The sequence below is a fragment of the Oncorhynchus tshawytscha genome, linkage group LG28 (assembly GCF_018296145.1).
Source record: "Oncorhynchus tshawytscha isolate Ot180627B linkage group LG28, Otsh_v2.0, whole genome shotgun sequence".
Classification (NCBI taxonomy): domain Eukaryota; kingdom Metazoa; phylum Chordata; class Actinopteri; order Salmoniformes; family Salmonidae; genus Oncorhynchus; species Oncorhynchus tshawytscha.
This window is the reverse complement of record NC_056456.1, coordinates 27,762,595-27,774,152: the sequence shown is the minus strand read 5'-3', so window position 1 is coordinate 27,774,152 and position 11,558 is coordinate 27,762,595. Positions and strand designations below refer to the sequence as shown.

General features: G+C 40.2%; 6 non-coding genes across 6 annotated transcripts; 4 read left to right on the top strand and 2 right to left on the bottom strand.

Annotated features, from left to right (window-relative positions):
• The first annotated feature begins 1,130 nt into the window (after positions 1–1,130).
• Positions 1,131–1,202, top strand: trnap-agg. Its single transcript has one exon. It is a non-coding gene; the product is annotated as a tRNA-Pro (tRNA).
• Positions 1,203–2,333: 1,131 nt separating this feature from the next.
• On the bottom strand, positions 2,334–2,405 carry trnaw-cca. The gene has a single exon. It is a non-coding gene; the product is annotated as a tRNA-Trp (tRNA).
• A 308-nt stretch (positions 2,406–2,713) lies between these two features.
• On the top strand, positions 2,714–2,787 carry trnai-aau. Its single transcript has one exon. It is a non-coding gene; the product is annotated as a tRNA-Ile (tRNA).
• Positions 2,788–6,914: 4,127 nt separating this feature from the next.
• On the top strand, positions 6,915–6,987 carry trnam-cau. Its single transcript has one exon. It is a non-coding gene; the product is annotated as a tRNA-Met (tRNA).
• Positions 6,988–7,746: 759 nt separating this feature from the next.
• trnam-cau lies at positions 7,747–7,819 on the bottom strand. The gene has a single exon. It is a non-coding gene; the product is annotated as a tRNA-Met (tRNA).
• A 1,264-nt stretch (positions 7,820–9,083) lies between these two features.
• On the top strand, positions 9,084–9,156 carry trnam-cau. Its single transcript has one exon. It is a non-coding gene; the product is annotated as a tRNA-Met (tRNA).
• The last annotated feature ends 2,402 nt before the right edge of the window (positions 9,157–11,558 follow it).

Here is an 11,558-nt window from a genome sequence, read left to right as displayed (position 1 = left end):
GATGAATGACCTGTTATTGTTTAACTTTACCGTGTCATGATCATGTGAACAAAAATGTAGCAAATTCAACGATAAATATGAATGATTGCTGATGGGCTACAATGCTAAAAAAATATATAAACGTTTTCTTATATTATGGAAAACTTGGCTTAGGCCAAATTACACGTATCAAAGACAGTAACTAACGAGGTGCTATTTGTGGTGTCACAGAGACATCTAGTGGTCAATATTATAAACGGAAGCGCGATAACTGCTTAGCTACATAATTTGACACTTGAGATCGACATGAGGCGAGAGCGGTTGTTAACTGTGGGCGACGGTAAGGAATACAACAAGTAAACACACATATTAAGTTGACAACAGTTAGCAGTAACTAACAACACATATCACAGTACCTCGTGTATTTGAACGTAATGAATGACAAGTGGGTCAATAGATAGCTTCCAATCGTTTAAACGCGTTCTAACAAGCTAATTTAACTAGCTAACGTTAGCTTGCTGTCAAAACGACCTATACCCAATCAAAGCCTAGTAAGCTAGTTACACATGATATATAGTGTAATAACAAAAAGGGGAATGGGCTGATACCTAGTCAGTTGTACAACTGAAAGCATTCAACTGAAATGTGTCTTCCGCATTTAACCCAACCTCTCTGAATCGGAGAGGTGCGGTGGCTGCCATAATCGACATCCAGGTCTTCGGTGCCCGGGGAACAGTGGGTTAACTGCCTTACTCAGGGCAGGACGGCAGATTTTTACCTTGTCAGCTCCGGGATTTGATCTAGCAACTTTCCGGTTACTGGGCCAACGCTGAAAACTGAAGTCCAATTTACTTGGTTAAAAGAACAATCATCCAGGCTGTATCACACCCGGCGGTGATTGGGAGTACCATAGGGCGGCGCACAGTTGGCCCAGCGTCATTGTAAATACGAATTTGTTCTTAACTGGCTTGCCTAGTTAAATAAAGGTTAAATGAAAAAAAAAAAAACACGTATTTGTTGTTTACATAGCACTGGCGTTACATATTTAACAGGGCACCTTATCGTCCAGGAATCTGAATTTTCAAAATAAAAAACATAAAAAACTTTGTTTTAAACGAAGAAAATCACATAATTCCAGCACATTCTATCGTGGCTCGTTGGTCTAGGGGTATGATTCTCGCTTAGGGTGCGAGAGGTCCCGGGTTCAAATCCCGGACGAGCCCTCCTTTTTATATTTCTCACACTTTCTTTTATAATTTTAGGCAAAACATATAGCCTACATGTCATTATATTTCAGACAAAATATGGGATTCAAAATTGAGATTCAGTTGATTTTAGACCCTTGTAAGTTACATTGAGGTGATTTACACACCAATTGCACACACAGGTGGAAGCAGAATACACAAACAAATGAGGTTGTTAAATATGCAAATATGTTGTCTTAACTTGCTGTTCGCTTTCGTTTCTGTCTGTTTAGGGCAAAGGTTTAGAATAATTTAGAATGAGATTATGTTAAACCAGGTAATTTCAATTAATAGCATACTCTGATTCTAGTTTCGGTAAAGCGTTTAGAGCAAATGTGGCAAGATTATTGTTTATTTCATTTTTATACAACGGGTTGGTCTATTCCTGAATGCTGATTGGTTAAAAGCCATTCCAGCCGGTGTCTATTCCACAGTTTACCACCTGCTAAATGTATGACGTTAAAATTCCTCTGTTCTATCTGACTGCGCAATCTACTGCCTCATTAGCCCAGGCAGGGAAGTCATAAACTTGATCTCCACTATAAAAAGCATCTGGACATTATCTCACATTTCTGTTAGACTAACATTTAGTTTTCAACAGCAGAGATTTGTATAAACCTTGCTGTCTGTCTCTGACATTTGCAACATTGTTTCAATATTAAAATTCAATCTCGCTACTGTCCCATAGTAATGGACGTGTAGAGGTCGGGAGTCGGGACGAGAGAGAGATGCAGGCAACGTTTCTCAGCCAGTCGAAATCATGAATCAGCTGGCATCATTTTTATGGATATATACAAAGAAATGTAAATTGAAAAAAAGTCAAACGAAACGCAGCTAGTTTGGAGTCTTTCCAGCTTCAGTTTTAAGTTATTGTGTTAGCTTGTGGATAGACGAAATAGTATGAGTAAATTAATCCCAACATTTTTTCTGTGAAAATATGTCAATCATTATTTTAATATGTTGGCAACCCGGTGTTTGGAGGTTATATTGCCACACGAACAACACCCGTGCCAATGTATCCTCCTAATACATACTTCTCGGGTATTATTAGTTACGTCTAATGTTTGTTGGTCCCGATGTTTTTTCATTGATCACAGAGAGAAAAAGGTTTGACCCCGACGTGATTTGAACACGCAACCTTCTGATCTGGAGTCAGACGCGCTACCGTTGCGCCACGAGGTCTAGAACCACAATGTGTATGTGCAGGTATTTGACTGTGCTATGCATTTTGTGTGACACGTCTATTTTGTCATAGTTTGCTCCAGCACTATTCCATTATAGTTTACTTGGAGCAACTACAGTATTAAGGATCAAAGGGCTGGCAATGAGAGAGGTTGCTGAATTCAATCCTCAACCATGTATAGAAACCGTGCAGTGGGCACACAAACTCACTAGGATTGTGTGCTCATAGCATAAAACATAAAAGTAGTTATGCCATTCCTCTATGTCTGTCAATGTTCAAATACATAACATTTTGATCTGAGCCATAAGGCCGGTTAGCTCAGTTGGTTAGAGCGTCGTGCTAATAACGCGAAGGTCGCGGGTTCGATACCCGTACTGGCCACTATCTTTTCCTTAGGCTAGTTGAGCCTTTAGTGTATTTGATACTGTATGCGCTGTATGTGTCATTAAATGCTGAAAGCAACTATGATTTACTCTTGCATATTGTTATCCAACATAGCTTCAGCGTGTAAATCAGCTAGAAAGATGTGTCTGCATCGAGTAATTGTCTCTGGCCCCCTCCCAGTTAGGGGGAGTGATGAGCTCTACAGCAGAGTCTAACAACTCAATCGCTGGTTGAAAATGGTTTTCTGCCCATCCCAAAAGATAGAATTTGTAGATAATTGGCCCTCTTTCTGGGACTCACCCACAGACAGGACCAAGCCTGACCTGCTGAGAAGTGACGGACTCCATCCTAGCTGGAGGGGTGCTCTCATCTTATCTACCAACATAGACAGAGCTCTAACTCCTCTAGCTCCACAATGAAATAGGGTGCAGGCCAGGCAGCAGGCAGGCAGGCTAGCAGGCTAGCTGGCTAGCAGCCTGCCAGCTTAGTGGAGTCTGCCACTAGCACAGTCAGTGTAGTCAGCTCAGCTATCTCCATTGAGACCGTGTCTGTGCCTCGACCTAGTTTGGGCAAAACTAAACATGGCGGTGTTCACCTTAGCAATCTCACTAGAATAAAGACCTCCTCCATTCCTGTCATTATTGAAAGAGATTGTGATGCAGTTGCACCCCTAAAAACTAAAACCATTTCTCATAAGAAACTAGCTCCCTGGTATACAGAAAATACCCAAGCTCTGAAGCAAGCTTCCAGAAAATTGGGACGGAAATTGCGCCACACCAAACTGGAAGTCTTCCGACTAACTTGCGGTATCGAAGAGCCCTTACTGCTGCTCGATCATCCTATTTTTCCAACTTATTTGAGGAAAATAAGAACAGTCCGAAATTTATTTTTGATATTGTCGCAAAGCTAACTAAAAAGCAGCATTCCCCAAGAGAGGATGGCTTTCACTTCAGCATTAATAAATTCATGAACTTCTTTGAGGAAAAGATCATGATTATTAGAAAGCAAATTATGGACTCCTCTTTAAATCTGCGTATTCCTTCAAAGCTCAGTTGTCCTGAGTCTGCACAACTCTGCCAGGACCTAGGAACAAAGGAGACACTCACGTGTTTTAGTACTATATCTCTTGACACAATGATGAAAATAATTATGGCCTCTAAACGTTCAAGCTGCATACTGGACCCTATTCCAACTAAACTACTGAAAGAGCGGCTTCCTGTGCTTGGCCCTCCTATGTTGAACATAATAAATGGCTCTCTATCCACTGGATGTGTACCAAACTCACTAAAAGTGGCAGTAATAAAGCCTCTCTTGAAAAAGCCAAACCTTGACCCAGAAAATATAAAAAACGATTGACCTATATCGAATCTTCCATTCCTCTCAAAAATGTTAGAAAAGGCTGTTGCGCAGCAACTCACTGCCTTCCTGAAGACAAACAATGTATACAAAATGCTTCAGTCTGGTTCTAGACCCCATCATAGCGCTGAGACTGCACTTGTGAAGGTGGTAAATTACCTTTTAATGGCATCAGACCGAGGCTTTGCCTCTGTCCTCGTGCCCCTAGACCTTAGTGCTGCTTTTGATACCATCGATCACCACATTCTTTTGGAGAGATTGGAAACCCAAATTGGTCTACACGGACAAGTTCTGGCCTGGTTTAGATCTTATCTGTCGGAAAGATATCAGTTTGTCTCTGTGAATGGTTTGTCCTCTGACAAATTAAATGTAAATGTTGGTGTTCCTCAAGGTTCCGTTTTAGGACCACTATTGTTTTCACTATATATTTTACCTCTTGGGGATGTCATTCGAAAACATAATGTTAACTTTCACTGCTATGCGGATGACAGACAGCTGTACATTTCAATTAAAACATGGTGAAGCCCCAAAATTGCCCTCGCTAGAAGCCTGTGTTTCAGACATAAGGAAGTGGATGGCTGCAAACTTTCTACTTTTAAACTCAGACAAAACAGAGATGCTTGTTCTAGGTCCCAAGAAACAAAGATATCTTCTGTTGAATCTGACAATTAATCTTAATGGTTGTACAGTCGTCTCAAATAAAACTGTGAAGGACCTCAGCGTTACTCTGGACCTGATCTCTCTTTTGACGAACATATCAAGACTGTTTCAAGGACAGCTTTTTTCCATCTACGTAACATTGCAAAAATCTGAAACTTTCTGTCCAAAAATGATGCAGAAAAATGTATCCATGCTGTTGTTACTTCTAGGTTAGACTACTGCAATGCTCTACTTTCCAGCTACCCGGATAAAGCACTAAATAAACTTCAGTTAGTGATAAATACGGCTGCTCGAATCCTGACTAGAACCAAAAAATTTGATCATATTACTCCAGTGCTAGCCTCCCTACACTGGCTTCCAGTCAAGGCAAGGGCTGATTTGAAGGTTTTACTGCTAACCTACAAAGCATTACATGGGCTTGCTCCTACCTATCTCTCTGATTTGGTCCTGCCGTACATACCTACACGTATGCTACGGTCACAAGACGCTGGCCTCCTAATTGTCCCTAGAATTTCTAAGCAAAGAGCTGGAGGCAGGGCTTTCTCCTATAGAGCTCAATTTTTATGGAATGGTCTGCCTACCCATGGGTTTCTGTACAGCACTTTGAGATACCAGCTGATGTACGAAGGGCTATGTTCATAAATTTGATTTGATTTGATTTCAAAGATGATGTTACAAAGAAACTGAAAGCTTAAGGCCAAAAGTAGTTCTAAACAATGGGAGTGGCTACAACCTTACCACCCATAATATCCCAAAGTAGCCCTAGCTAGGCCTATAGGATAAGTAAATTAAGTAATTTATCAAGATTATGGGTATAGCGTTATTAGCATGTAGGACTAGTTATTTAAATAAATGGTCTCGGATGACTATTTGCACTCACAGACATTCTTCAATCCCAATCCTTTGTATTCACAATGCCAGAGAATTCCCTGCTTAGCATTTTCATGTTGCACACTAGCAAGTGATGTCCACTACAGGGCTAAGTTGGAGGGACGGGTGGCTCAAATTTCACATGCCTTATACATTAAAAGAGTGTGTGTGACCAAGCAAATGTGGCTTAGCTGTCTGCAAACTGGAGAGATAGGCCCACACATTGAATAACCTAACCAAGGATGGTTTCAACAAATTTTTGGTATCAACTTTTGTCAGACCTCATATTATAGGGTTCAGACATATCTATTGGATGTTTACTTAGAAGGGTTTTCTGCTTTGTGGTGGTAGAGGACTAAATCATGAAAGTTGCTGAAGTTTTGCGTATTAATCCATTATGATACAGAATAATTAACCATAGCATGTAATTGTCAAATGACTGTGTCCCTTGCTGACTTGTATTTGGAAATGTGTATCCTAGGACCTAATGTACTGTAAAATGGTTTAATCATTTAGATAATCAGAAACCTTAGTACAGCCATACTCAATTGGCGGACTGCGGTCTGCATCCGGACCCAGAGAGGGGTCAATACGGACCGCGGGAACTCAGTTGGGCTTTCAGCTTACTCTAGAAAGTTGTAACAGTAGAATGCACAATTTCTAAATTTGGTAGTGCATCAGTAGTTTTCCTCTTGTTGTGTCAGTCATTGCAAACCATTCATGAGCCATTTATGACTGTTGGATCAACTGTCAGCTAATGTTTTTTAAGTAGGTGTTGTAGCCTATTGACTTTGTTGTGATGTTTGAGTCACTCAGATATTACATGAACACGTGGCAAAATGTATAGAATTGCAGGAAATTAGCTTTAAATCTGCTAAATTCTCTCCACCAACAAGAGGGGTGTGAACAGTTTGTGTCACGAACAGCACTTGTGTCCATAGAAATGGCGCATGTTGCTTATGGTGTGGGGGAGGGGGGAGGGGAGGTCGCATGGGTCGTGAGGTGGGGGTTTGTTACTGCGCTGATAAATTACAATATCCATACAGCCCTTTGTCACCTAGGAAATCCGTGTTACCGGACCTTCTCAAATAGTATTTGAGTATCACTCCCTTAGTCTAAATTATAATAGACATTTCATCACAAGGGGCAAATACAGCGATTGTCTGTACTGCCCAATCATATTAATTTGACCAATCAGAAACATCCTTTCAAACTCAGTGTTTTCACCTTTGCTCTAAGCCTCCTTAGCGCAGTAGGTAGCGCGTCAGTCTCATAATCTGAAGGTCGTGAGTTCGATCCTCACAGGGGGCATTGGTTTTTTCATGTACCTCTTTTTAGCTTTTCCAAGATTGTATTACACATGCCCTATGCCAAAACAACTCCCATCCCTTAGCACGACGGCCAAGGAATTTGCGTAGGAGAGAAATGCAAGAGTAAGTAGATTCTATTACCTTGATCCTCAGTCTGTGTGACCTATTGACATTTTCAAAGTAAAGTATGGACAAATACAATGTCTGTTTTGATGACTGTTTTTGCCCACCAACTAGTTATATCTCAGATAGCCTGACCGATATGGCTTTTTCTTCATCTGATTACATTACATTGGGGGGACAAAACCTACCGATACTGATATATCTCCCAATCTAGGCTATTCTTTTACAGTGGGGAAAAAATATATATATACATGTCACACTGAGTTCTCATAAATTGCCATCCAAAAGGGCAATTGTCAGAGAAATATGCTTCAAATTCTGATTTCGTACACTGTGACAATAATGACACATCTTAAAAATGCCCACATGTGTTCAACAAGTGTAGACTTTACCGTGAAATACTTACTTACAAGCCCTTAACCAACAGTGCAGAAAATATTTACCAAGTAGGCTAAAATAAAAAGTAATAATAAAAAGTAACACAATAAGACTAACGAGGCTATATATAGGGGCCACTGGTACCGAGTCAGTGTGCAGGGGTACAGGTTAGTTGGGTTAAGGGATGGGAGTTGTTTTGGGATAGGGCATGTGTAATCCAGTCCTGCAAAAGCTAAAAAGAGGTACATGAAAAAGTCAGTGCCCCCTGTGAGGATCGAACTCACGACCTTCAGATTATGAGACTGACGCGCTACCTACTGCGCTAAGGAGGCCTATATCAAAGATAAAAACACTGAGTTTGAAAGCACGTTCCTGATTGGTGAATTTGGTCATGTCATTATGATTAGGTAATATGATTGGGCAGCACAGACAATCGCGTATTTGCCCCTTGCGATGAAATGTCTATTATAGTTTAGACTATGGCAAGGATACTCAAATACTATTTGAGAAGGAGTTAGTCTGGCCTACTACAAGATAAACTCAGCAAAAAAAGAAACATCCCTTTTTCAGGACCCTGTCTTTCAAAGGTAATTCATAAAAACCGTATTAACTTCACAGATCTTCATATTAAAGGGTTTGAACACTGTTTCCCATGCTTGTTCAATGAACCATAAACAATTAATGAACATGCACCTGCGGAGCGGTTGTTAGGACACTAACAGCTTAAAGACTGTAGGCAATTAAGGTCACAGTTATGAAAACTTAGGACACTAAAAGAGGTCTTTCTACTGACTCTGAAAAACACCAAAAGAAGATGCCCAGGGTCCCTGCTCACCTGTGTAAACGTGCCTTATACCCTGACTACACCGAGTGCGCGAGCATTGCAAAATACATTTTGGAATCTATGTTATTAAATTATTGCACCCACACTGCTCGCACGGGTCAACGAGCGTCTGCGTTGCCAAGGGCTAAAATAGAAGTCATTCCTATTTCTGATTCAGATGGCGCTGCAAGTCCTGGTCTCCCATCTCCTCATTGGTTTATAGAAGCAGGTACCCACGTGCCATCTCCTCATTGGTTATACCCATGTGTGTGATTGAAAGATGAACTGTTGCTGGTTGTCGTGGTAATACTATGAAAGTTTAGATGCCAATCACCATATAATTTAAAAGATGAAAAAGCCTGGAAGGAGGAGAGATGACTAGAAACGATTCGGTTGACCGTTTTTAGAAGTGGATTAATTGTTGGAGTAGAGGAAATTGTGCATTTCAGGTAAAATAACAACCTTATGTTTATATCCCAGGACAAATTAGCTAGAAACAGCAAGCTAGCTAAATAGGACAAATTAGCTAGCAAGTGCAAGTTTTCGACCTGTCCCCAAATAATGTCATTGGTTCAGAGTTTGTTTTGATATGCTAACCTGCGTGTCGTGATCGCATTTAGTGTGCTGGGACTAAATAAATGTATGCACGATTGCGCACGCGCACAACCGGTTTGAGTTCCGTGTTAGGCAGGCTACAAGAAGGCATGAGGACTGCAGATGTTGCCAATCAGAAACGCTATTTCAAGATGAGTGTTTTTGTTGTTCAGCTATAGGCCTCCTTAGCGCAGTAGGTAGCGCGTCAGTCTCATAATCTGAAGGTCGTGAGTTCGATCCTCACAGGGGGCAGAATTTTTGTAGATGAGCAATACAACATGGCCATAGCCGTTGCACCGAGAGGAGAGTGTTGGTATAATATACCTTGTAGTAGGCTAGACAAACTCATTTTCACAATTTCAGTTATATCACCAAAATCAGAGAACGTTTTTGGGCTCATTCAGAAGTTCCTAAAACATTAGTTGAAAATGATACTGTTTCTGCTTCCTATTGTCATGGATTTTTTAAATTACAGCCGTGTCAAAACACCGGTTTTAAATTCATAATCAATACGATGAAATAGGTTGTGATATTTTGAAGACCAAAACATAAAAATGACTCTCTACACACTTGTGTTCAGATTACTTGTATTCAGCTAAATTAGTACCTTCTAAACTGCACATGCATCAACATTTGACAAGCGTCTACTCTAAACTGTAATTGATTAGCTTGTTCTACTGTAATCAGTAGCATGCGCAAATGAATCACTCACATCAACAATGTATTGAAATCAATGGATCTGGAGCAATAAGCTTGGTGACATGTTACGTTAGGATTGTTCTAAAAGACAAACCACAACGAATTTAGGGATGTTATTAATAGGCTAGCTGATAATTGGTGAGTTGCCGAAAATACAGTTGACCGGTCATGCTTTTAGGTTTATAGGTTAATTTGCATAATTTAGTGCATACAGAGCCTAGTTTGAGGAACGGAGTATGCTATCACCTGTCAGACAACACAAGAGTAGCTCCTCACTGGAGTGAAACGTGCTTTTGTAAACCCAGTCATTGCGCAACAAATAACAATTCTAAATGCAGTCGAATATTAACTTTGATGGCCACGATTAAAGCGTATTGAGTATTTCAATTGAATGTTAAATGTGTAAATTAAATGAACATTCAAAAAAGATATACTTTAAGGAATTGTTTTTAATATTTTTTTCATTTTGTATTTTTATGTTTAGCTCACATAATATAATTTAAACGTAAGCATTAAGGTGTCTAATATAATAAATGTGGCAAAAACTAATGTAGACATTCAAAATATTTTGAACAACGGTGGGGGAGTGCCAAGATGGAAGCGTGGTGGTTTCAAAACAGCGCTCCTTGGTAGTCATCTACACTGAACAAAAATGTAAACGCAACATGTAAAGTGCTGGTCCCATGTTTCATGAAATTAAATAAAAGATCTCAGGAAATGTCCATACGCTCAAAAATATTATTTCTCTCAAATGTTGGCTCCCAAGTGGGTGGGCCTTTGCTCTCCCAGGCCCCTGCCCAGCCATGTGAAATCCATAGATTAGAGCCTAATGGATTTATTTAATTTGACTGATTTCCTAATATTAACTATAACTCAGCAAAATATTTGAAATTGTTGCATTTATATTTTTGTTCAGTATTGTATTTAAATAATTGAATAATTAAACATTAAAACCAGTAAATAGTAATAATACTGACGTCATCCATGTATTCCTATGGAAAACTCCTGATGGCGCATGAAGCCAGAAATATTTGAATATGAAGCGCACTTTTCATTTTTTGTATTTTTTGTATTTTTATGAACAACAAATCAATACATAAAGCACATGAGGGAACACAAGCATACATAGATTACAAACAATGGAAAATCGAGCTAGGGGGTACAATATCACATTACAATTACACAAGGACCTTAAGGGACATACATACACTTACAATTTTAACAGCTTTTTTGTTAGTAGAGCATTTAACCGTCTTGTTTGAATCACCCTTTGAAATGAATCCGCTAAAAGTCTAGTGCAGTTGTTTTTATCTCAGTATCAAATAGGGCTGACACCTTTTAGTCAACTGGTCCATAGGCTGTTGGTCGACTGAGAATTTTGTAGTCGAGCAGTTGCCCCCCAAAAAGATTTATGGCACGTCTTGATTGACGCATATCTCAGTGGACCAACCCATTGCTGAAGCCGCGGGGATGGAAACAAGTTCTATTTTATTTCATTCCATTTACGCATTGTCAATTTATTCATTGTGTTTTGTTTGGAGTGCTCATTTTTATTCATCACTTGAAAATGATTTTGAGATACGAAGAATTTACATATGAAATAAATCAAACTGTTCTACGAAAATATGCATATGAAAACCATAACTGGCACGCAGATCGGTAGTAATGGTAAGATAGGTTGTCGGGTCTCCTGAGTGGCGCAGTGTTCTAAGGCACTGCAATGCAGAGCAGGATCCTGGTTCAAGTCTGTGTCCTCTGTTGCAGCCGGCCACGACCGGGAGACCCATGGGGCGGTGCACAATTGGCCCGGTGTCGTCTCGTTTAGGGGACGGTTTGGCCGGCAGGGATGTTCTTGTCCCATCGCGCACTAGCGATTCCTGTGGAAGGCCGGGCGCAATGCACACTGACACGGTCGCCAGGTGTACGGTGTTTCCTCTGACACATTGGTGCGGCTG